The sequence below is a fragment of the Alligator sinensis genome, unplaced genomic scaffold, assembly GCF_000455745.1.
Source record: "Alligator sinensis unplaced genomic scaffold, ASM45574v1 scaffold259_1, whole genome shotgun sequence".
Taxonomy (NCBI): Eukaryota; Metazoa; Chordata; order Crocodylia; family Alligatoridae; genus Alligator; species Alligator sinensis.
This window is the reverse complement of record NW_005842430.1, coordinates 622,111-644,662: the sequence shown is the minus strand read 5'-3', so window position 1 is coordinate 644,662 and position 22,552 is coordinate 622,111. Positions and strand designations below refer to the sequence as shown.

Genomic DNA, 22,552 nt, shown 5'->3' with positions numbered 1-22,552 from the left:
GAAAGAGTTAAAAGCCGCTTGAAGCTGGCCTGGTAATTTATTAGCAAAATAATATTGATTTACTAACTGTCAGCTTTCATAAAATCTACATATTACATTTGTCTACACTGTGGTACCAAATTCAAGTAAAAGAAAGAAAAGATCATCAAAGTTCTGATTTAAATCAACAAGAGCTTGGAAGCTCACAGTTAGGATTTAAATCAAGAGCTAATTACAATTGGGCACAGAAGGGTAATGTTCTGCCTAGGGACTATATCCATGGCTTGCTTGTTAACTGATTTTTCATACTTTTGTTGATTCAAGCCATAATTCTAATACTCTTTGGTAATGAAGCTTTTGTATGTAATTTTCCTTTAGATGTTTAACTTCTTTAAGTAATGAAGTGTTACACACACACAATCTAAGAATGAGTGTTTTGTTTTATATGTATAAAATACAGTGATTAAATCGAGCCATTGCTGCTACAGCGAATTCAGACCAAATAACTTAGAAGAGCTACAAAGGTAATTCCATACAAAACTGAAATGATTTGTTCTTTCTATGTAGTTATATGCATCCCGCTTCTATTCAGTCCAGGTACTGGAACTGAATCCATGTCTAGTGTAGAATCACAACTAGGATATAGGCACCACGTTCAATAGAGTTCTATTTCAAAACCTCTACAAAGTATTACGGAGAATTTGTTCCAATTTACATGCAATAATTGGTTTCTAAATATTTCATCACAATTTCAGGGTTTTTGGTTGTAGTCGTGCTGGTCTAAGGACATAGGCAGGCAAGGTTCTTTGGGTAGATGTGATATCTTTTATTAAAGCAACCAAGTAGTTTAAACAAAGGTCTTTGCAAGCTTTTGGGCACAAGTACACTTCTTCAGGCATAGGGAGACTTTGCTGCTGTTCCTTCAAGATCTTAGAACAACAGCAGAGTCACCCTATACCCGAAGAAGGGTACTTGTGCCTAAAAGCTTGCAAAGACCTTTGTTCCAACTACGTAGTTAGTCTAATGAAAGATATCACATCTACCCAAAGAACCCCATCACAATTTCCACATTTCTAGATCTACAATCAATTTTAAAGTAATATCATCTAAAAATCCATCTAGCTGCACAAGGTCTGTACAAGGCTCTATACAACAAGGATCCAACCCCGCAAGTATATTACGCACCTGCTGAAAGGTGAGTGCCCTCAACTCCCAAATAGTTTAGAGGGAACTGAAGATACCGAGTAGATCTGATGCCTGGTTAAATGCAACTTGAGCCCTTAAAATGGGCCACTAAATAGCAAAGACTCTTGCACTTTGTAAAACTCAATAAAATTTGCTAACTCAAATATAAATTAATCTGAAGAGCTCAAAAAATAAATCTTTTTTTCACCAGTTTCCCCTCCCGGTTTTGGGGTCCTATTTTGTCTCTCCTACCTTTCAACATGTTTATGAGTGCCTTATTCTGTAAAGTAACACACTTAATTTTGGTGGCATTACTTGCATGTTAGTATGCTATCCAAAATAAATAATCAAGGCAAAAGTGGGCACCAAAAACCCAAACAACGTCCAAAATATCTCCAGGGCTGAGAACCAATCTGAAACAAAGATTGTTATTGTGGAATGTAATCCCCAATAAACAACAGCTACATTTACCTACATTACAAATCAAACAAAATGCTGTAATATGGTGGGTAAAATGGTTATTTGGCCAAACTTTTGTTTGGCTATCATGAAAGATGACATAATTATTCTGAATTTGGTCATGCACACTTCAAAGGAGGTAGGGTGCCAGAAAATTAAGGTTGGCTTATGTTGTTTTAGCATTATTCAGACATCTATTACCTAAGGCCTGGATATATAAATGCTTAGCATTCAGTGTAAAAAAAAAAAAAATCAACCCCTTAACATAAACACTGATACATTAGACGCTTGTTTTCCACAGTTTTTATACAGATTTTCACTTTAAATATGCACATACATGCCAAAATACAAAAGCATTGCCCACTGTTCCTTTTCCCCTTTCTAAATTAGTTTATACATTGGAATCGGTGGCACAGACAGCATTTTACAATGGAAACTTCAATTCATGAAAGAGAAAATGGGCCGGATTAACTTCTGGGCTCCCGGCAGCAGTCACTCCACCTGGAATAGCGTAGCAATACAGGCTGCCCAAAACTCACAGTTCATATGGAAACCAAGGGCCAGTGATCACCCCAGAGTGGGTAGGACTGGATGGAGAAGGGGAAGGGGAAAGGGAAAAGGAAGGGGAAGGACCAGACAGCATAAGAATAGATTCACTGTGACTTACTAGCATTCTCCAGCAGCAAGGCTCCTGAGGAACCCTGAATGCATATTAAGATACCTTATCTTAGTGGAGCAGGTCTTAATGGGGCAAGACTCTTGAGCAAGGACTCATTATAGAAGTCAGAGTTCATCTACATGGGGAACTTTGCCAGCATAGCTATACTTGTATAATGATTTATAATGGGGTATAATTTAAGGATTTATAATGGCTGGTATAATGGGGTAGGTATGCCAGCATCACTCCCGATGCAAGCATTTTCCTTTAGATTAAATTAGTTTAGTGTATGTCTCTCTATAGAGGGGAGTTAAGATCAACTAAAATAAATAAATAAATAACCAACAAGACACTAAATCTCCACAAAGCATGTCCATTCAGGGAGGTATAAGAATATAATTATAGTTGCATAGCTATACTAGTAAATTTCCCCATGTAACAAGACCTAAATGTTTACAAGCCCTTAAATGACTCAGAAGAAATTCATGCCAAATTAGATGATGAACTGAAGGGTCCAAATGTCACCCCAGGCCTACTGAAGCCCCAAATTAAGAATTTACATAGTACAAAGAACTAGCCTTTTGCACTAGGGTGAATTTCCTCAATGTTTTCAATGTTTTCCAAAACACAAAGGTATGTTGCACTTCAACTCATGTATATTTACAACTGAGCCCTCTAGCATTTTCTTTTGGTCACAACCACTATGCCTCCAAGCAGAGGAATCTCAAAGAAATATGGCATTGAAAGAAAAAAATATGCTGCCTGCATGGCTCTGTGATGTGAATCCCAGATTCTTCTTTCCAGACACTATACTTAATGGGAAACATATCAAATTGCACTATTGACCATATTCACAAGCAGAGTATGCAGTTGGAAGAACCACTATTTACCTGTGGATACTTGCTGGATATGCCATTCATCTGTACAATCATATCTTTTACTTTTAACTTTGGCTGTTATGTCTATGGCTTCACTAGACTCTACACTAGAATTGTCTTCATGTTAAGGTCACATATGAAAATGATTCACTACTCTACACTTCATACAATTTAAATAAAGTGTGGAATGACAATTACAAATTTGAAAGGAATTATATGACATGACAGCAACTAAACAGGTGAACAGTAAAAATATATTTTCAGACTCAAAAAATATCAACTAAAATCTTGAGTCTATAGGACAAAATGCCCATTGTCTTCAGTGGGGCTGAGTAATACAAATGCCACTTAATTCATAGTGTTAAACTTCTTTTACCTGTATGCAATAATGGATTTTAATTTGTGGGTTTTTTTGGTTTTGCTTTTCTAAGAGGCTCATATATTGGGTTACAATTAGAACACAGGAAGTTAGAGGAAAATCAATGTGCCTGATTTTTAGAAACATGAAACATTCTTGTGAACTACATTAGTCACTTTAAGTGAATAAAACCTTTCTTTAAGTAATCCATTTTAGTGCTACTATTACAAACTTGATCTCAGCTTATTCATAATTCATTGTGTAAGGTCTTGGCCTGCAATTGTGTACAGGGGTCTGTCCACAAGTGCAGTGTAATTACAGTGTGTTGGAGTAGACTCAATTAATTGAGTTTGCTGGGGTGTGGTAATTACCGCACTCCACCAGCCTCCTGCATCTTGTTTATCAGCATCCCTGTACTTAAAAATGGCAGCGGGGGTGCTTTAACTAAAGGTCATCAAATGACCTTTAGTTCAAGTGCTCCCACCTCCATTTTTACATATGGGGATGCTGATGCATGCAACTCTGTGGCACTTGAATTAGAGCAACTCCGAGAGCCGCTCTAATTAATGTGCTGCCCCCCCTCTCCCGCTCCCCTCCATCCCCGGAGCACATGTAAATGTGCTGAAGGACTCCATTACAGGATATCCCTTAATGTTGTAAAGCCCACGCTTTTGAAAAGCAATCTGGTGAAGCACAGATTGTCAGTCAAGGGGAAACACCAGAAATCAACGCGCTTCAAAGACAACAGCTGGATGTATCTAGTAGAATACAGAACTATATACAGGGCCCAGGCAGTTTGGAATCTCTACAGTTGCTTTTAGTACATTAAAAATTGGGTTTTGGGGAACAAAATATGTAAATGAATCATGCATTCAGATAATGTTCACTTTGCAATTAATTTGGATATTAAACTACAAGCAAATCTGAGAACTGGAATGCTTTTCAATGTTGTGCTGCTTATCAGATAATTTCACATGGAAACTACAGAACTCGCTTCAGGCGCTGTCCGGACAAAGAGGTTTTAGCACAGGGGCCAGGGATACTTGAGGCTTTTGGCATCCAGGAAGGGATGAAATGTAGCCTGGCAAAGCATCACAATACTGGCAACAATGAATAAGCATATTATCTGAATGTTTCTAACAAAATGATCAAGAGTGAAGTAGTTAACAAACTACTGACCTTAAAATGTATGCCATTAGATTTCAAAGTAAAACAACCTTATTTAGAAGCATGGAAGAAAACTTAATGACAGATTAAACAGAAGATATAGAGAGAGACAGTTAATGGAATGAAATTCTGCCTGGCGTTCCGCAGGAGGTTAAACTGGCTGGCCATTAGGGTCCTTTCTGGTTGTTAGATCTATGAAATTGTGACTAGGAGTAGTTCCCATGTGCTTACGAGATATTTTAAACCACCCGTTAGAAGGCACATGGGCCAACACTTCATCAGAAACATCAAGCTTAAATTTTTTAACCTGAAAAATCCGGTTATTTACTTAGCTACTATATTTACTCAAATCCAACGAGAGGTTTTTTTTTTCCCCCCATTAACATGGGGAGCAGGGGGGGGATCCAAGCTTTAGCCTGGGACAGGCAACAAACAGCTCAACCCCAACTTTGGCACTAAGCTCAGAGCCAAAACCAGAGTTGAGCCCGTGGCAGGATGCTTACGGTGCCAATTATGGGGGTCATCTGACCCAGGGAGCCTGCAGCTGGTGGCTAGGGCTGATTGAAGGGAGTCATCTGACCCAGGAGGAGGGCTGGGCTTTAGGTGGCCCTGGCCCTGACCAGAACTGGCAGTAACATCCTGGAGGCTGGTGAGGGAACATTGCGCAGCAGGGAGGCTGCAACATAAGGAGAGAACAGCAAGAAACAGCCTGGAAGTTTGGGAAGGAATTAAAGGGGTGGAAGAGGTTCCTGGGGACCCAGTGTGGGTTCTGGACCCCACAGAGAGGAGACAAGTGTCTGGGGGCCTATTGAGGGGTCTGGGTGAACCCAGAGAGAGGAGCTGTGTTGGTGTAATCTATGGAGGGGTCCAGGTGAGCCCAGAGAGAGAGGCTGAGCATGAGAGATCTGTGGAGGGGCCCAAGAGGGTGGATGCACAGGTGAGGGAGAGCTGACAGCTGGTGGACTGACCCTCAGAAACTCAATTGGCCCATGCGGGGCCAGGGCCCAAGAGGGGTCAAAAAGTTGAAATAGACCACTGCAAAAACTGCCAGAGCTGGGGGAGCCTGGAGATCTCAACTGGCCCAAGGCAGGACCAGGGTCTTGGAATAGGCAGGCCAAAGGCCCATGTGTAGCTATAGCCAGAGGAAGGGATCCAGGGGCATGCAGCCCAGGATGGAGATGACTAGAGCAGTGCCATCTGAGGAGAAGGGTTTGAGGAAAAGGGGTCCAAGAGACTGAGCCAGGGCCAGGGAGCCCAGAGGTAAGATCGAGCTGAGGTCAAGGGGCCTGGTGGTCTGTAGCCCAAAAGGGGCAAGAAATGGGTTTGGAAGATCGCAGCCCAAGAGGAGCATATGACATCAAGGAGGATCCCAGGAGTTAGATCCAGATGACTTAGAGAGTTGTCCTGGGTAAGAACTAAAACTGTACCCTACTGGGGCTGATTAGTGTGGCAGGGCTGCCTGTGGAGGGGAAGCCTCCATGAAATGCCACACGTGGGCCACCCCTGGGAAAGGTGAGCATGGAGCACCAGAATGCCTCAGCTCCCACTGCCCCATGGGTTACTCCGTGGAGGGGGAAGGCTAAGGTAAAACACCCTGACGGAACAGGAAGGGGAGAAAGTGGGACCAGAAGGGTTGAGAGGTCCAGAGGGGCCAATAAAAACTGGGGCCAGATGGGTCTACAGGCTCAAAGTAGGGTTGCAAGAGAGTGGGACCAGAGATGTCCAGAGAGCCAGCAAGAGGCCAGGAATGGAGTAAGGCCGAGAGGCCTAGAGAGTAGCTGGGAAAAGTGGGGGACCAGAAGGGTCCAGGAAGAGACCAAAGAGTCCTGGCAGCCCAGAGAGGGGCCAGGTGAGAGACTGAGGGGCCTGGCAGCCCAGGGCGGGGTTATGTGAGAAACTGAGGGGTCTGATGGCCCAGAGAGGGGCCAAGTGGGAGACTGAGGCATCTGGCAACCCAGGAAGGGGCTGAGTGGAGAGACCAAGGGGTCTGAGGGCCCGGAGCAGGGCTAAGAGAGAGACGAAGGATCTGAGGGACCAGAGATGGCTGCTTGAGTAAGAGAAAGAACATCAATGAGGATGACAGCTGCGAGGATGGGGTGTGGTGTAGGGTTGGAACAGAGCCATGAAATTGGCCCAAAAAGCCTTGACCACAAACCTGCAGGTCATGACAATAAGAATAGGGCAGCCTCCCACATTTTACTAACCATTAACATCAGGGTGTGGCAGGTGAGAGCAGGGCGGACTGCCAATAAAGCAGGATAAAGGAATTTTTTTGGTCTCCAGGGGCTCTATGGCCATCCCCTGGAGATGGTACCCTGTGACAGAGCGACCACCTTCCCCAGGCCAGGGCTTCCTGTATGGCAGGGGAGAGGGGATGCAGCAGGGAGAGCATGGGGGGAGATCACAAGGTGTGGTGGGAGGGGATTCACAGGGGAGACCACACTGCCTGCCCCCCTTCCTGTCTGGCCAGACAAGGAAGGGCTGGTCTGGGGATGCTGCCACTGACTACCTCAGAGCTGAAGGAGCAGAAGGTAAGTGGCAGAGAGTTGGGGAGCAGGCAGTAGAGGTCAGGCAGCAGGGAGGAGGAGCGGGGAGGGGGCAGGCACATTATTTCCCCTGTTGGGCTACCACAAATGTGATCCTTAATGATTTTTTTCAAAGTTTCCCCAAGGATAGAGATCAGCCTAACTGGCCTATAGTCCTCCCTCCTCCCCTTCTTGAAAATAGGACCACGTTGGCCCTTTTCTAGTTCTCTGCAACCTGACCAGAGCACCATGAGTGCTTGAACAGCTGTGCCAGTGGCTGTGCTATGACACTGGCCAATTCCTTAAGCACCCTTGGATGAAGTGCACCCGGGCCTGCTGATTTGAACACATCCAGCCCCTCCAAGTGCCCCTTCACTAAGTCTGAACTAACAGTTGGTGGGCTAGTGTCCTTCCTGTGTCTATCTATGATCCAGTTGGGAGATTTGTCTTGGTCTGTGTTTAGGAAAACAGATGCAAAGAACTCATTGAAGAGCGCAGCTTTGTCCCCCCTCTCTGTCACCAATTGCCCTAGTTTGTCTTGTAGGGGTCCTATGCTACCCTGCACCTTCCTTTTGCTCCCTATATACCTGAAGGACTTTTTGTTGTCCTTCATTTTTGTTGCCAGCCTAAATTCTAACCCTGCTTTGGCCTTCCTAACTGATTCCCTGCAAGTGCAAGCCAGGGAGGTATACTCCTCCTTGGTAGCTTCCCCCTGTTTCCACAGCCTGTATACCTCTTTCTTTGCCCTTAGGCTTTCCTGGACTTCTCTGTTCAGCCATGAGGGCTTCTTGGCCCCTTTGCCCCCTTTTATGTGCAATAGGATTGTCTCCTTCTGCACCTGTAGGATCGCTCCCTGTAGGAATAACCACCCTTCCTGGACCCCCATTTCGCCAGTGCTCTGAGCTTTAACGCCCCACTAATTAATCTTCTGAGCACACTGAAGTTATCCTTTCTGAAGTGTAGCACTTCAGATCTTAAGCAACTCTCACATGACACAAAGTAATGATGAAGACACCATTAGAATGGAGCCTTGTTGCTCTGATGAATTTCTCTATTTAAGTATTTATGCAACATAAGGAAAAGAGAACACTGAGGAGGGATATGATAGAGGTCTATAAGATCATGAAAGGTATGGACAAAGTGTATAGGGAACTGTTATTCACCAAGTCCCAAAATATTAGAACTAGGGGGCACCCACTGAAATTAGCAGGAGACAGGTTTAAAACAAACAAGAGGAAATACTTTCTTACACAGCCCATAGCTAGTTATGGAACTCATTACCACAGAGGGTTGTAAAGACAGATGGCATATCCAGGTTCAAAAAGGGATGAGGTCCATTAAGAGTTATTAAGCAAAAGAGTCAGGGATTATATTCTCTGACTTCCCTAAACCATAATTAATCAGGCTTCGAGCGACTGGTGTTTGGCAAAGGAATCAAAGCAAGAGTCAAAAGGAAATGTAGTTCTAATTATGTTCAGTAGAATAACAGGATAATCTGAATGCTGAAACATGCTAAGAGTTGAAGGTATTCAGCTGATGCTCCCTCAAGCTCTCAAAGATGTGGAGCCCTGAATCTCCTTAGAGACTGTAAACCAGTGCTTATATACGTATGCCCACATATGTATGTATGTATACATATATGTATACATGTATGTATTCATATTCAGTGTGATAGCTTAGAGAGAGTTTTATTTTCTCAGAAGAGGGAGTAAAAGTGGTGGCAAGACTCTTCTGCAGCCTTGATTAATTAATTAATGATTTTGGATACAGTCATCCATTTTAATACTTTTTATAAAGAACAAGAGGACCCAGAAATTATTCTATTAGTTCCCTATATTGCATCCCATTCTAAGATTTAAAAGCACCAGCATAACCATATGATTGGCAATATACATTTGAACTCCAGAAATATGTTCCTTACACTGAATCTGCCCTATTTGAAATAGCAACTATGAGAAAAACAAGCAAACGCTCAGTTACTCCATTTCTCTCCATTCCCCATTTCTAAGCTATATAGAAAATTATAAATCAAAGATCTACATGTGCAGCTGGTAAATTAAAAAAATGTAGAAACCACAGGACTTGAGAAACGTGTCCCAAAGACAAGGGTAAAATAAACTGAAGTACTCTTTGCCCATCGATTCAACAGCCAGCCTATAGTAAACAGTCAGGGTGTGCGAAATGGGTAGTATTTGATTTGGATTCAGCCCGAATTGGGGACAGTGATTTGATTCATTGATTTGGATCACTGTCCCTGATTCGATTCAGCCAAATCTGAATCTGAAGTTTCAATGCTGATTCAGAGAATCAGCAATTCAGCCACAGACACAGCTTTAAATGTTTTTTCTATATACCTCGAGGTACCAGGCACAGCTCGTGAACATTGCTATGGTGGGGCAGATGGAGCATCCCGCAGGGGGCCCCCTGCATGCTCAGTGGCAGATCCGGAAGTAGTTCTGGTCCACTTCTAGGTGCACTGCCAAGTGCTCTCCCCTCAGCTCGGCGATTGGCCACGGTGGGACCCTGGGTGTCCCCCAGACCCAGGAGGCACCAGTCACTGAGCTGAGGGTTGAGGAGGAGCGTCCCCTGTGCGCTCCACGGCAGACACAGAAGTGAACCGAAAGTGTTTCTGGTCCACTTCCAGGTCCACCATCAAGCACACTGGGGGGACCACCCCCCCACGCTCCTGTGGGATGCTCCATCTGTCCCAGCATTGCAGGATTCACAAGCTACCTTGAGGTATGTAGAAAAAACATTTCAAGCTGTGTCTGTGTCCAAATCATCGAATCTCTCCTAATCGATTTGGAGGGTTCCAATTCAATTCGGAGAGATTAAAGGGTCTCCTGATTTGATTTGGATTTGGAGATTTGGACACTGAATAGGACCAAATCTCTGCCAAATCGAATCAATGACTGAAGCCTTGCACAGCCCTAGTAAACAGTTCTCTGGAAAAGAAAGGAAGTCCAAAGTAAAAGCTAGTGTGACGTAAAACAAACAAACAAACAAACAAAAGCTCTTTATATGAAAGATATTTCTTTTTAAAATACCATCCGTTAGGTTAATATTCCCAATGAAAAATTTAAAAGTATGTCATAGTCAACATAAAATTATTTCTAATAATTTAAATTATAATTAATTACACAGAGCACTCTACTATTTATTGTATTATTATTAAAGAAACACTCCTTATATCTAAAAGGCTGGAAGAATTCCCACCAGCAACACAGATAAAAAAAAATAGGGTTTTGTATCATAAATAATTATGCCTACTCTGCATAGTGCCTTGTGATCGAATTCTCAAGAGGGTAAGTAACTGTCACGATACGGCCACCCCTGGGATAGCCATGATGTCCCTAGGGCACCATGACAATGCTGGCCCCACCCTATGGGCACCTACTAATCTCGTCTGCCGCATCTTGCTGTTATAAATGATGGATTGGGAGGCTGCCCTCAAGTTGCTGCTAAGTCACCGTCCTGACAGTCTCCTCTGAACCCTGTCAGTTGCTGGACCCCTTTATTGGGCCCCACACTCGGGAGGTGTCTTACAATACCCCGCTAGCCTTATGGGCTAGATGCGTGACTCCAAAACTGTCCCTTTATCATGCCCCATGCTTCACAGATGTTATATAGATGTTGTCTCCTTGTGTTGAGGCCTCAGTTTAGTCCGGCCTCAGTAACTGCACCCTGTCTGGCACTGGGGTCTGCTCTCCCCTTTGTCACCGTGCCCTCTCTGGCGCTGCAGTCTGCGCACCCCCTGTCAGCGCGCCCTCTCTGGTGCTGCGGGCTGCGCACCCCCTGTCAGCGCGCCCTCTCTGGTGCTGCGGGCTGCGCACCCCCTGTCAGCGCGCCCTCTCTGGTGCTGCGGGCTGCGCACCCCCTGTCAGCGCGCCCTCTCTGGTGCTGCGGGCTGCGCACCCCCTGTCAGCGCGCCCTCTCTGGTGCTGCGGGCTGCGCACCCCCTGTCAGCGCGCCCTCTCTGGTGCTGCGGGCTGCGCACCCCCTGTCAGCGCGCCCTCTCTGGTGCTGCGGGCTGCGCACCCCCTGTCAGCGCGCCCTCTCTGGTGCTGCGGGCTGCGCACCCCCTGTCAGCGCGCCCTCTCTGGTGCTGCGGGCTGCGCACCCCCTGTCAGCGCGCCCTCTCTGGTGCTGCGGGCTGCGCACCCCCTGTCAGCGCGCCCTCTCTGGTGCTGCGGGCTGCGCACCCCCTGTCAGCGCGCCCTCTCTGGTGCTGCGGGCTGCGCACCCCCTGTCAGCGCGCCCTCTCTGGTGCTGCGGGCTGCGCACCCCCTGTCAGCGCGCCCTCTCTGGTGCTGCGGGCTGCGCACCCCCTGTCAGCGCGCCCTCTCTGGTGCTGCGGGCTGCGCACCCCCTGTCAGCGCGCCCTCTCTGGTGCTGCGGGCTGCGCACCCCCTGTCAGCGCGCCCTCTCTGGTGCTGCGGGCTGCGCACCCCCTGTCAGCGCGCCCTCTCTGGTGCTGCGGGCTGCGCACCCCCTGTCAGCGCGCCCTCTCTGGTGCTGCGGGCTGCGCACCCCCTGTCAGCGCGCCCTCTCTGGTGCTGCGGGCTGCGCACCCCCTGTCAGCGCGCCCTCTCTGGTGCTGCGGGCTGCGCACCCCCTGTCAGCGCGCCCTCTCTGGTGCTGCGGGCTGCGCACCCCCTGTCAGCGCGCCCTCTCTGGTGCTGCGGGCTGCGCACCCCCTGTCAGCGCGCCCTCTCTGGTGCTGCGGGCTGCGCACCCCCTGTCAGCGCGCCCTCTCTGGTGCTGCGGGCTGCGCACCCCCTGTCAGCGCGCCCTCTCTGGTGCTGCGGGCTGCGCACCCCCTGTCAGCGCGCCCTCTCTGGTGCTGCGGGCTGCGCACCCCCTGTCAGCGCGCCCTCTCTGGTGCTGCGGGCTGCGCACCCCCTGTCAGCGCGCCCTCTCTGGTGCTGCGGGCTGCGCACCCCCTGTCAGCGCGCCCTCTCTGGTGCTGCGGGCTGCGCACCCCCTGTCAGCGCGCCCTCTCTGGTGCTGCGGGCTGCGCACCCCCTGTCAGCGCGCCCTCTCTGGTGCTGCGGGCTGCGCACCCCCTGTCAGCGCGCCCTCTCTGGTGCTGCGGGCTGCGCACCCCCTGTCAGCGCGCCCTCTCTGGTGCTGCGGGCTGCGCACCCCCTGTCAGCGCGCCCTCTCTGGTGCTGCGGGCTGCGCACCCCCTGTCAGCGCGCCCTCTCTGGTGCTGCGGGCTGCGCACCCCCTGTCAGCGCGCCCTCTCTGGTGCTGCGGGCTGCGCACCCCCTGTCAGCGCGCCCTCTCTGGTGCTGCGGGCTGCGCACCCCCTGTCAGCGCGCCCTCTCTGGTGCTGCGGGCTGCGCACCCCCTGTCAGCGCGCCCTCTCTGGTGCTGCGGGCTGCGCACCCCCTGTCAGCGCGCCCTCTCTGGTGCTGCGGGCTGCGCACCCCCTGTCAGCGCGCCCTCTCTGGTGCTGCGGGCTGCGCACCCCCTGTCAGCGCGCCCTCTCTGGTGCTGCGGGCTGCGCACCCCCTGTCAGCGCGCCCTCTCTGGTGCTGCGGGCTGCGCACCCCCTGTCAGCGCGCCCTCTCTGGTGCTGCGGGCTGCGCACCCCCTGTCAGCGCGCCCTCTCTGGTGCTGCGGGCTGCGCACCCCCTGTCAGCGCGCCCTCTCTGGTGCTGCGGGCTGCGCACCCCCTGTCAGCGCGCCCTCTCTGGTGCTGCGGGCTGCGCACCCCCTGTCAGCGCGCCCTCTCTGGTGCTGCGGGCTGCGCACCCCCTGTCAGCGCGCCCTCTCTGGTGCTGCGGGCTGCGCACCCCCTGTCAGCGCGCCCTCTCTGGTGCTGCGGGCTGCGCACCCCCTGTCAGCGCGCCCTCTCTGGTGCTGCGGGCTGCGCACCCCCTGTCAGCGCGCCCTCTCTGGTGCTGCGGGCTGCGCACCCCCTGTCAGCGCGCCCTCTCTGGTGCTGCGGGCTGCGCACCCCCTGTCAGCGCGCCCTCTCTGGTGCTGCGGGCTGCGCACCCCCTGTCAGCGCGCCCTCTCTGGTGCTGCGGGCTGCGCACCCCCTGTCAGCGCGCCCTCTCTGGTGCTGCGGGCTGCGCACCCCCTGTCAGCGCGCCCTCTCTGGTGCTGCGGGCTGCGCACCCCCTGTCAGCGCGCCCTCTCTGGTGCTGCGGGCTGCGCACCCCCTGTCAGCGCGCCCTCTCTGGTGCTGCGGGCTGCGCACCCCCTGTCAGCGCGCCCTCTCTGGTGCTGCGGGCTGCGCACCCCCTGTCAGCGCGCCCTCTCTGGTGCTGCGGGCTGCGCACCCCCTGTCAGCGCGCCCTCTCTGGTGCTGCGGGCTGCGCACCCCCTGTCAGCGCGCCCTCTCTGGTGCTGCGGGCTGCGCACCCCCTGTCAGCGCGCCCTCTCTGGTGCTGCGGGCTGCGCACCCCCTGTCAGCGCGCCCTCTCTGGTGCTGCGGGCTGCGCACCCCCTGTCAGCGCGCCCTCTCTGGTGCTGCGGGCTGCGCACCCCCTGTCAGCGCGCCCTCTCTGGTGCTGCGGGCTGCGCACCCCCTGTCAGCGCGCCCTCTCTGGTGCTGCGGGCTGCGCACCCCCTGTCAGCGCGCCCTCTCTGGTGCTGCGGGCTGCGCACCCCCTGTCAGCGCGCCCTCTCTGGTGCTGCGGGCTGCGCACCCCCTGTCAGCGCGCCCTCTCTGGTGCTGCGGGCTGCGCACCCCCTGTCAGCGCGCCCTCTCTGGTGCTGCGGGCTGCGCACCCCCTGTCAGCGCGCCCTCTCTGGTGCTGCGGGCTGCGCACCCCCTGTCAGCGCGCCCTCTCTGGTGCTGCGGGCTGCGCACCCCCTGTCAGCGCGCCCTCTCTGGTGCTGCGGGCTGCGCACCCCCTGTCAGCGCGCCCTCTCTGGTGCTGCGGGCTGCGCACCCCCTGTCAGCGCGCCCTCTCTGGTGCTGCGGGCTGCGCACCCCCTGTCAGCGCGCCCTCTCTGGTGCTGCGGGCTGCGCACCCCCTGTCAGCGCGCCCTCTCTGGTGCTGCGGGCTGCGCACCCCCTGTCAGCGCGCCCTCTCTGGTGCTGCGGGCTGCGCACCCCCTGTCAGCGCGCCCTCTCTGGTGCTGCGGTCTGCGCAACCCCTGTCCCCGCACCCTCTCTGGCACTGGGGTCTGTTCACCCCCTATCACTGTGCCCGCACTGGTGCTGGGGTCCCCACACAATAGTGGGCTTCCAATGAGGCCTCCTCCTTCCCCAATAGCCTCAGCCCGATCCACTGGTTTACAAACAGAAATCAAAATATGAGCCCCTGGGCTATAACATAAATGCAAGCAGCTCAGGGTGTGCTCTGTCCCTTTAAAAGCATTAAACCTCCCCCAGCACTAAATGCCTTGCAGGTCAGGGTCCCTGGTGAGCTCCTGGAGACTCTTAATCCTACCAGAAGTAGAACAGGCAGTCAAGCATCTCTACTTTGATTCCTCTAAGAGAGCTCCTTTCCCCTTGGCTGCTGACAGAGAACTGACTCTCTAGTCCCAGCCCTGGGGTTTATATATGCCCAAATGTGGCAGGGCACTGTAGGGGCCTGCCACTTTAAGGTCCTGAGCCAAGCTGCCAGCAGGTCCCTGATTGTGGCAGCCATTTTAGACCCCTGGCTGCCTTCATAATCAGGTCAGTTTCCTACTGGCAGAAGAAGCAGCAACATCACCTGACTGCAAGGCCACTGGTATCATCCTGGAGGTAAGGGACGAGCGGTAGAGGATGGTTAGGAGGCTTCTGGTCCTGGGCATGACCTAAAACTGCACCCTGCAGTGGTCTGGTGGGGCTCTCAGTGGCGCAGGAGCCCCCAGGAAATGCCAGGCGTGATCACTCCAGTGAAAGGTGAGTAGGGGTGCCTTAACCCCAGCCCTGACCTTAGGGTGGGTTGAGAGAATAAGATCAGTGGCCAAGCACAATGACCTGCTGCTCCAGGGGGGGAGTGAGAGTCCCTGTGAGACCCTGGAGCACCAGTCATGGTGTGTGCAAAAGGTAACATCCAGGGAGGAGTAGAGGCCAGGTAAGCTTCTGGAAGTGCCTGAGCCAGTTGGGGAGAGACCCCGCAGGGCCACGCATGCTTCCAGGAGCACCTGAGCCAGGATTGGGGAACCCCACTCCAGAAAGTGCAGACAGGAGACAAAGACCCCGCTGAGGGACTTGACTGGTCAATGCTGGGGTCAGGACCTGAGGGTCAAAAGGACCACGGGCCCACCGTGAGGGACGCCCACAATGAGTGCAGAAGCTCAGGGTCCCGACTGGGCCTGAGATGGGGCCAGGGCTTACGGAAGCCAAAGGTCCCCACGGTTGGGGGCCACAGCTAATGGGCAAAGGTGAAGGTTCAGCTAACTGTCTGAGATGCCATCTGCAAAGCTTGGGTCACGGTGTAGGTGGTATGGAGCCGCAGATACCCCCTAATATCGGGGTGCAACAATGGGCAGCCTCCGGCCTTAGTTAACAATTTTTATTAATTACCAACAAGGCGTGGCAGATGAGACAGGTGGGCAGCATGCCCAGAGGCAGGTGTGGGGCTAGCTGCGGCTAGGGAGGGATGCCCACCTCGCCACATCAAGGCCCTGCCTCTTCCAGTCAGCTGACTGCCTGCAGGTGCAGGCTAATTTCCTCATTTCTACTGCCACAGTAACCTGCAGCTGTGGGGTTCCTGCCTGACTGCTAGGGCCCTCTCCCTAGGCAGTTTCTGCCCCTAAAAGAGCAGGCACCTTAGTGCCCTGCGACAGTAACATTATGTCTTTTTTCTACATAGGGAACCTGAGACTCAGAAGGGTGAAGGAGCTTATTGAAGGTCACCGAGAAGACCAGTGACATAGCCAAGAATAGCACCCAAGTCTCCTAAGTACCATTCCACTACCCCAATTAATGAGTCATATCATCACCTCCTAGACTGTAAGTACAAACTTTTCCCCTCATAATACCTGAACCTATGACAAAGAACTCACACAAAATATGAAGGGGAAAAGATCACATTCTTCATGACATTTTGAATATGGTGATTATCTCTGAGTCAATTTATAAATCCACATTAACAACATTCCATATCTTTCCTGGAGTCCATAAAAGTAATAAAATTTCATTCATGTTTTATTGAATGCTTATTCTAGAGTTGCACCTGGAAGGATGGATTTTTTTCCATCTTCACAGTATACACCATATGTTCCTCATCTGGTATAAACAGTCTGATGGGTCAGCCAGAGTCCAAATGCAGTATTTCTCAGGAATTCCTCAAGGAATTCCTCAAGGAAAATTTCCACAACCAAAATGAATCCACTTCCAAAAACAACTCATCCTCTGACAGCATTGAGGAAAAGATTAACCCCTCCCCCCCAAATCAGATTGGACACCTCAAGGTGGATGAAACTCTAAACTTGACCGCTATATTGAGAGTCCTTCAGGGAAAGAACAATGAACAATTTGAACAATCGAATGAACAGTGAAATAATCAACAACAACACACCACCATAACAACTTCCTATCAGAGAGAAAGGGCATAAAAATCTGTAAGATCTAACCACCAAATAGTAACAAAACCAGCAGATAAAAGAGTCTGTCATCCTTAACCACGAAGACTCCACAAAAGAAGACAACAAACAACTCTCTGACACCACCTACTACAAAGAACTACAGGAAGATCCTACTCCCCTTTTCACGTTGAAACTCAAAAATACCATCAAACCATTCCCATCAGAACTACAAGAAAAACTACAGACTTTGATCCCACTACTACCTGACCTAGGGACTTTTTATATGCTCCCTAAAATCCACATAAAAGGGAACCCTGGCAGACCTATCATATCCAACCATGGAACCCTGAGGAAATATCAGGTGTCATCAAATCAATCCTAAATCCGCTTGTCACCCAAAGAGCGAGTTTTGTCCAAGGCACTACAGATTTTCTGCAAAAACTTAAAAACTTGGACCACCTTCCCAGCAACACCCTCCTAGCCACCTTGGATGTGAGCAGCTTATATGCCAACATCCCACACCAGGATGGCATCCAAGCCTGCCTTACATACCCACAAGAGCAAGATGACAACTCAGAGTACAGACCCAAAGATATTACTGACAGTATACACTTCATCCTCACACACAACAATTTCACTTTTAATAATGAACACTTCCTCCAGACCACAGACACAGCTATGGGCACCAAAATGGCCCCACAGCATGCCAACCTTTTGCCACCTGGAAGGAGAATTCCAGTCTCTCACCCACTGACCCCTCAATTTCCATTTTCACTGACTGGCTTTCTTGCATGCATATCAGCCTCTAGCTTCTTTACTATTCATTCTATCCAGGAAGAGCACACGGCAGCTGCAGATGCTTCCTCAGCCTGATGAAGCGTTTTTAAACCTGAAAGCTTGCTATGAACATTTTTTCCAAATATTTAGTTGGTCTAATAAAAGATATCAGATTTATCCAAAGAACCTTGTCTGCCTATGTCCTTAGACCAACCTGGCTACAACTTCACCACTGTATTTCTCAGGTGTGTCACAGAAAAAGAAATTCCATTCTGATAAATGCATCTAACATTATTTCTTCAAAAATCACATCACAAATGTATTTCCCAACACCTGAGCAAAAGTACTTTTGAGTATTTTTACCTTGAAGTTTCATAGCTGGGTCCCCAAAAGATAAATTTTATACGAAATTGCCCAACACAGTGGTGGGGGAAGAACAATTAGTAACTATGAGGCCAACAATTAGGTTTGCCACAAAGTAGAGATTATCATCATTCTGATACCTCTTGTACCATCAGGTACATAAGACAGACATCAAATGGCATAGACCAACCCTATCTTGGGCTCATTTTTCTAGGTCTTGTGTAGTCAGATATAATGGTGTTGCTTCAGCAATTACTTTTCTCTAAAATGTTCCTCGAAGAGCATGTCTACACTGCCTCCATGCTGGAAAATACCACAGCAAATCAAGGCAGCCCCACTCCACACATGGGCTCAACCTGAAACACATGCTAGAGGCGCTGGTTGCATGCCAAAGAAGCTTTCTGTCTCAGGTGTGCATCTTGATATGCATACACTCCTGCTGGAATGCACCCATTTCTTGGGTAAGCATGTGGAGAGTGGGCATACCATGTTTCATAGTGGCATTCCATGACATGATCCAGAGGCAATACAGGAGACCCATGCCATTCACAGGGGATACATTCTGGAGAACCCCGCAAATGGCAAAATCTGTGAATACTGATGGGGCTCCCTATCAGACACCATAGCCGCTCCCTGCTCCCCCCTCCCAATTGTTTGCAGGGCTCCCCCACTGCACCTGGGACCAACCCCTTCCCCTCACTGTGCCGCACACACTTCCAACGCCACCACAGCTGCCTCCAGGGGAGATGTTGCTGCCACTGCCGCCTCCCTCCCCGTCCCCAGTGCTTGCTCTCCGCCTGCCTCCCAGCTCTGCCCTCCCCAGCCCTGCACAGCACCAGAGCCAGGAGCTTGGTGCAGCCCCCCAACCCACCCCAACTGCAGCTGTGCTATTGGCGCAGTGCACTGCAAATATTCGAATCTGCAAATCTGGAGTTCGCAAATAGCGAGGGTTTCCTGTATAGATAAACCTTAAGTCAGCTTTTCCAGATTTTACCCAGAAATGCTTGTTTAGGTAGAAATGACAGAAATGCTTGTTTAGGTAGCTTTTTACTAAGCATTCTTGAAAGATATCCAAATATGCCCATATTTTCTACTGTATTATTTGTCAAGTTGCAGGTAGTTGTACACATTCCATACATCAAATAAATAATGAAGGAGGGTATGGCTTAGTCAGTCATATGAATAATGCCATAAAGTACTAAATGAAATTTGGTAAATAATAAAGAAAAGGGCGATGTTGCTTCTATGAAATTCATATGCAACTTGAAAATTTTAAAACCAGTGATTTTCTACCAGGGTACCATGGCACCCTGGGATGCCTGGGGATCCCTTCAAGGGTGCCATGTGTGTAAACATGATTCAAAAGATAAATCCAGAGATTTAAAATATGAATCCATAGAATTATAAACATTCTGTACTGCTGTGGTCTCAGTTCTATGAAGAGAAAAATTACTCTATTTTTTTATAGTAAAAAAATTAGTGAAAACTAAGAGCTGGCATTTTCTCAGGTGTGTCTCAAGTCTAATGAGGGATATCTCATGTTTAACAAAGGGTAACCTGAGTCTAAACAGGCTGACAACCACTGCCTTAGACATCCTGGGTGCATCTACACAAGATGCTTTACTGCGCACTAAAGCAGTTCACTGTGCAGTAAGCATGCATGTCTACACGTGCACACGCTTACTGCACAATAAACCGTGTTACTTGTAAGTAAATTTGCTGCCTGCGAATGCAAGTAGCAAATTTACTCATGAGTAGTTACTGCACAGTATCGCATATGGAGACACCACCCAGCAGCAAATTTTCTTCTGGTCAGCCCTGCCAGGGCCCCAGGGCCTGGGGCAACTGCTGACCACTGACTATCCCTGCACAGGCCACAGGCCAGCTCTGTCAGCCTGCCTGCAAACCAGCACTGCTCCCTGGCACCATAGTGCCATGTAGCTGCCATGGCAGAACCATCCAGCCCTACAAGGTGCTCCAGACTTCTGCCATTCCTGCCAGCAGGGACCAACCTGAGCCACTGGGCATGCTAGCCCAACCCACAAAGTAAGCCCTGCACTGGGGGGCCCTCCCCACCCTGGCTGCTTCCCCACCTCCCAGCCACAGGTAGTCCTTCAGATGCCAGCAGATGTTGTGGGGCAGCATGGGCTTTCCCACCACACTGTCGAAACTCAGAGTCCCATGCCAAGTGTGCCCAGGGCACCATGGCCATCAGCAGCAGCAAGGAGCAGTGGATCCGGCGGCCCTCAGTCCACACAAACAGCTCCTTTCACTGTGCCCAGTTCACACATGACAAAGGTGCACTCAGGGCGCAGAGTGCCTGTGGGATGGGGGGGATTGGCCCTGGGGTGCCCTCCCGGGAGAGGCCCCTGCAGGGAGGGTGGGGTTTGGGGAGCTCCATGTCCCAGTCATCCAGGAGTCCCAGCCCCCTGAGTCCAGGGGCCATGGGCTTGGCAGCAGCACAGGAAACAGACTGGCCTGCAAGAGGACAAGAAGGGAGAGTGGGTCTAGTGCCGCCAGGAGCTGGGCTGGCCCAGCCTGGGAACAGGGTGGGGGAGGCAGGCTGTCTGCAGCCAGCACCCAGTGGACCAGCCCCTGGGGATCGAGCAGGGATGGGGGGCTCAGCTGGCAGCCACCTAGTCCCAGGCCTGCCCACCCAACTTACCATGGTCCGTGGGCACCCACGTGTGCACTACCCCCAATCTGAGGCTGCAGTGCATAGCCCCTGGTACAGAACATCTTATCTCAGAAATGTTGCAAACTCTTACAAACAGCTTCTTGCTCATGGCTCTGCAGGTTCTGGCAGCCAGGATGCACCATCAGGGACACCACTACCCTTGGTTGGGGTCCTGTGGGTGTACCTGCTCTGCAAGAGGAGGACCCAGGACCGGACCCTCCTCAGACTGGCTGGTGACAGCCTCAGAGGACCAACTGGCAGATGTGTGGGCTTGGCAAGTAAATGAAATAGCAGGGGACTTCACCTGTAAGAATTTGCGAGGAGGCTTGGGACCGGCATGAGGCAGTGTGAACTGGGTGGACCAGTAGTTTAGCATGCAGCTTCTCACCCTGGAGCATCAGGCTGTGCTTATGGCCAGGGCAGTGGAGGCCATGGAGGAGGACCACTGCGTGCTGGACACTATCCTAGCCCTGACGCTCACCTTCATGACACCCAACCAGTGTGCTGTGCACACTGCTCCTGGTCAGAGAAGTAGCTGGTCAGGGAGCAGGGCTGGCTTTTAAAGATGGCCTCCAGATGCAGGCAGGTGAGGCCGTAAACTCCAGCTCTCCATAGTGGTTGCAGGGGCCCATTGCAGAGCCCCAGGAATCAGAAGCAGTTTGCTGCTAGGAGCAGCAAATCCTACACATGTAGGTGCCTGCCCAGGAATGTATACTCAGGAGTAGTTTACTTGGGAGTAGACTGCTCTTGGATCAAATGCATGTGTAGACACACCCACAGAGAACTTTAAATCAATAATGCATTAACAACCCTCCACATAGTGCAGCTAGCAATGATACAGTAGTGGGCTCAATTTGTTTAAATTTGGGCTTGGCCAATGCTCTCATGCACAGAATTCACACTTTAGTGATAGACATGTAAATAACTGAACAACTGGGAGTGACAGGACTCAGAAATTAGATATTATTTGGCAGTCTGTAAGAGTTTATTGGATGTATAAAGAGGCTTCATCAGTCTATGATGATTCATGATACAATGTTAGCTAGCATGTATGTATATATTTAATATAAAACATTACCCTAAAGCAGCCAGCTTAAGGTAGATGAGCTATTAATGCTTCAGATTTGGCTAATGTGTTCATAGAAGTATAAATTCTTAAGGAAGTGCCTAAACCATATAACTGACTGGCTACAAAACTAAAAAGCTTTAATTTAATTTAAGAATTTTCTTAACAGGAATTAAAATGAAAAATAATTTAAAACAATACATTTTTTAAAATAATGATTGAAACTTTACAATTTAAAAGAATTTAAGCATATATTATCTATATTTAAAAACTCTTAAAACATTCTTAAGACATTGTCTGCCAAGCTTCAACTAGAAGCAAAAATTTATGGCAAAATTCCAAACCCATGAATAAAGGAGTTTATAGGGGAAACACTGACAGAAGAATAAACCAAAGCAGAACTAACCAGTATAGAAAAGACTTTTCTATACATTTGCTCTGTTCATAACTTCTAAATCCCTTGCAATTCCAGTCCTTACTCAGTCTCATGCCAAGATTGTCTTTTGTGCCAAATTGTTTGATGGTTTTGTGATAGGTATTTATACCACATCACTCAGATGAGACTTCCAAACTCCTCTTCTTCATTTGTGACCTAAAGAGAGATTTGACCCATGTCTCCAGACTCACCCCGCTATTTCATACTATATGTAGCACTTTTAATGGTAATATTTCTATAAAAGTAATGCAAAGCAGATCATAGAACATACGTATAGCAGATACACCTGGCAACTGAACAAATCTGCCAATAGGAAAAGTATTAAAGCCATATTGTTAGCTGAATCAAGTATAAGAATCAAATGTTCTTTTCCATAAAAGTAAAACAATTAAATACATTCTTTGTTCAGTCACAGATTTTTCAAGGCAATCATATCTTTATGCAGTGTTTCCCTTAATTTACAGTGGCAGCTACTGAGTTGTGTCAAGCTTTTGTTAATGAACAAACTGCAACATTATTTTGGATGCCCCCCCCCCCCCCC

General features: G+C 49.7%; 1 protein-coding gene and 1 long non-coding RNA gene across 3 annotated transcripts in view; one reads left to right on the top strand and one right to left on the bottom strand.

The window, feature by feature from the left end:
• Nucleotides 1-22,552, bottom strand: part of LOC112551336 (ADAMTS-like protein 3) — a 276,557-nt gene that overhangs the window by 123,316 nt on the left and 130,689 nt on the right. The gene's annotated exons all lie outside the window — the stretch shown is intronic.
• Nucleotides 14,820-22,552, top strand: part of LOC102384962 — an 84,006-nt gene continuing 76,273 nt past the window's right edge. The window contains exons 1-2 of the long non-coding RNA XR_324604.1: nt 14,820-14,920; nt 15,978-16,117. This is a non-coding gene — a long non-coding RNA (uncharacterized LOC102384962). The remainder of the gene's footprint in view (nt 14,921-15,977; nt 16,118-22,552) is intronic.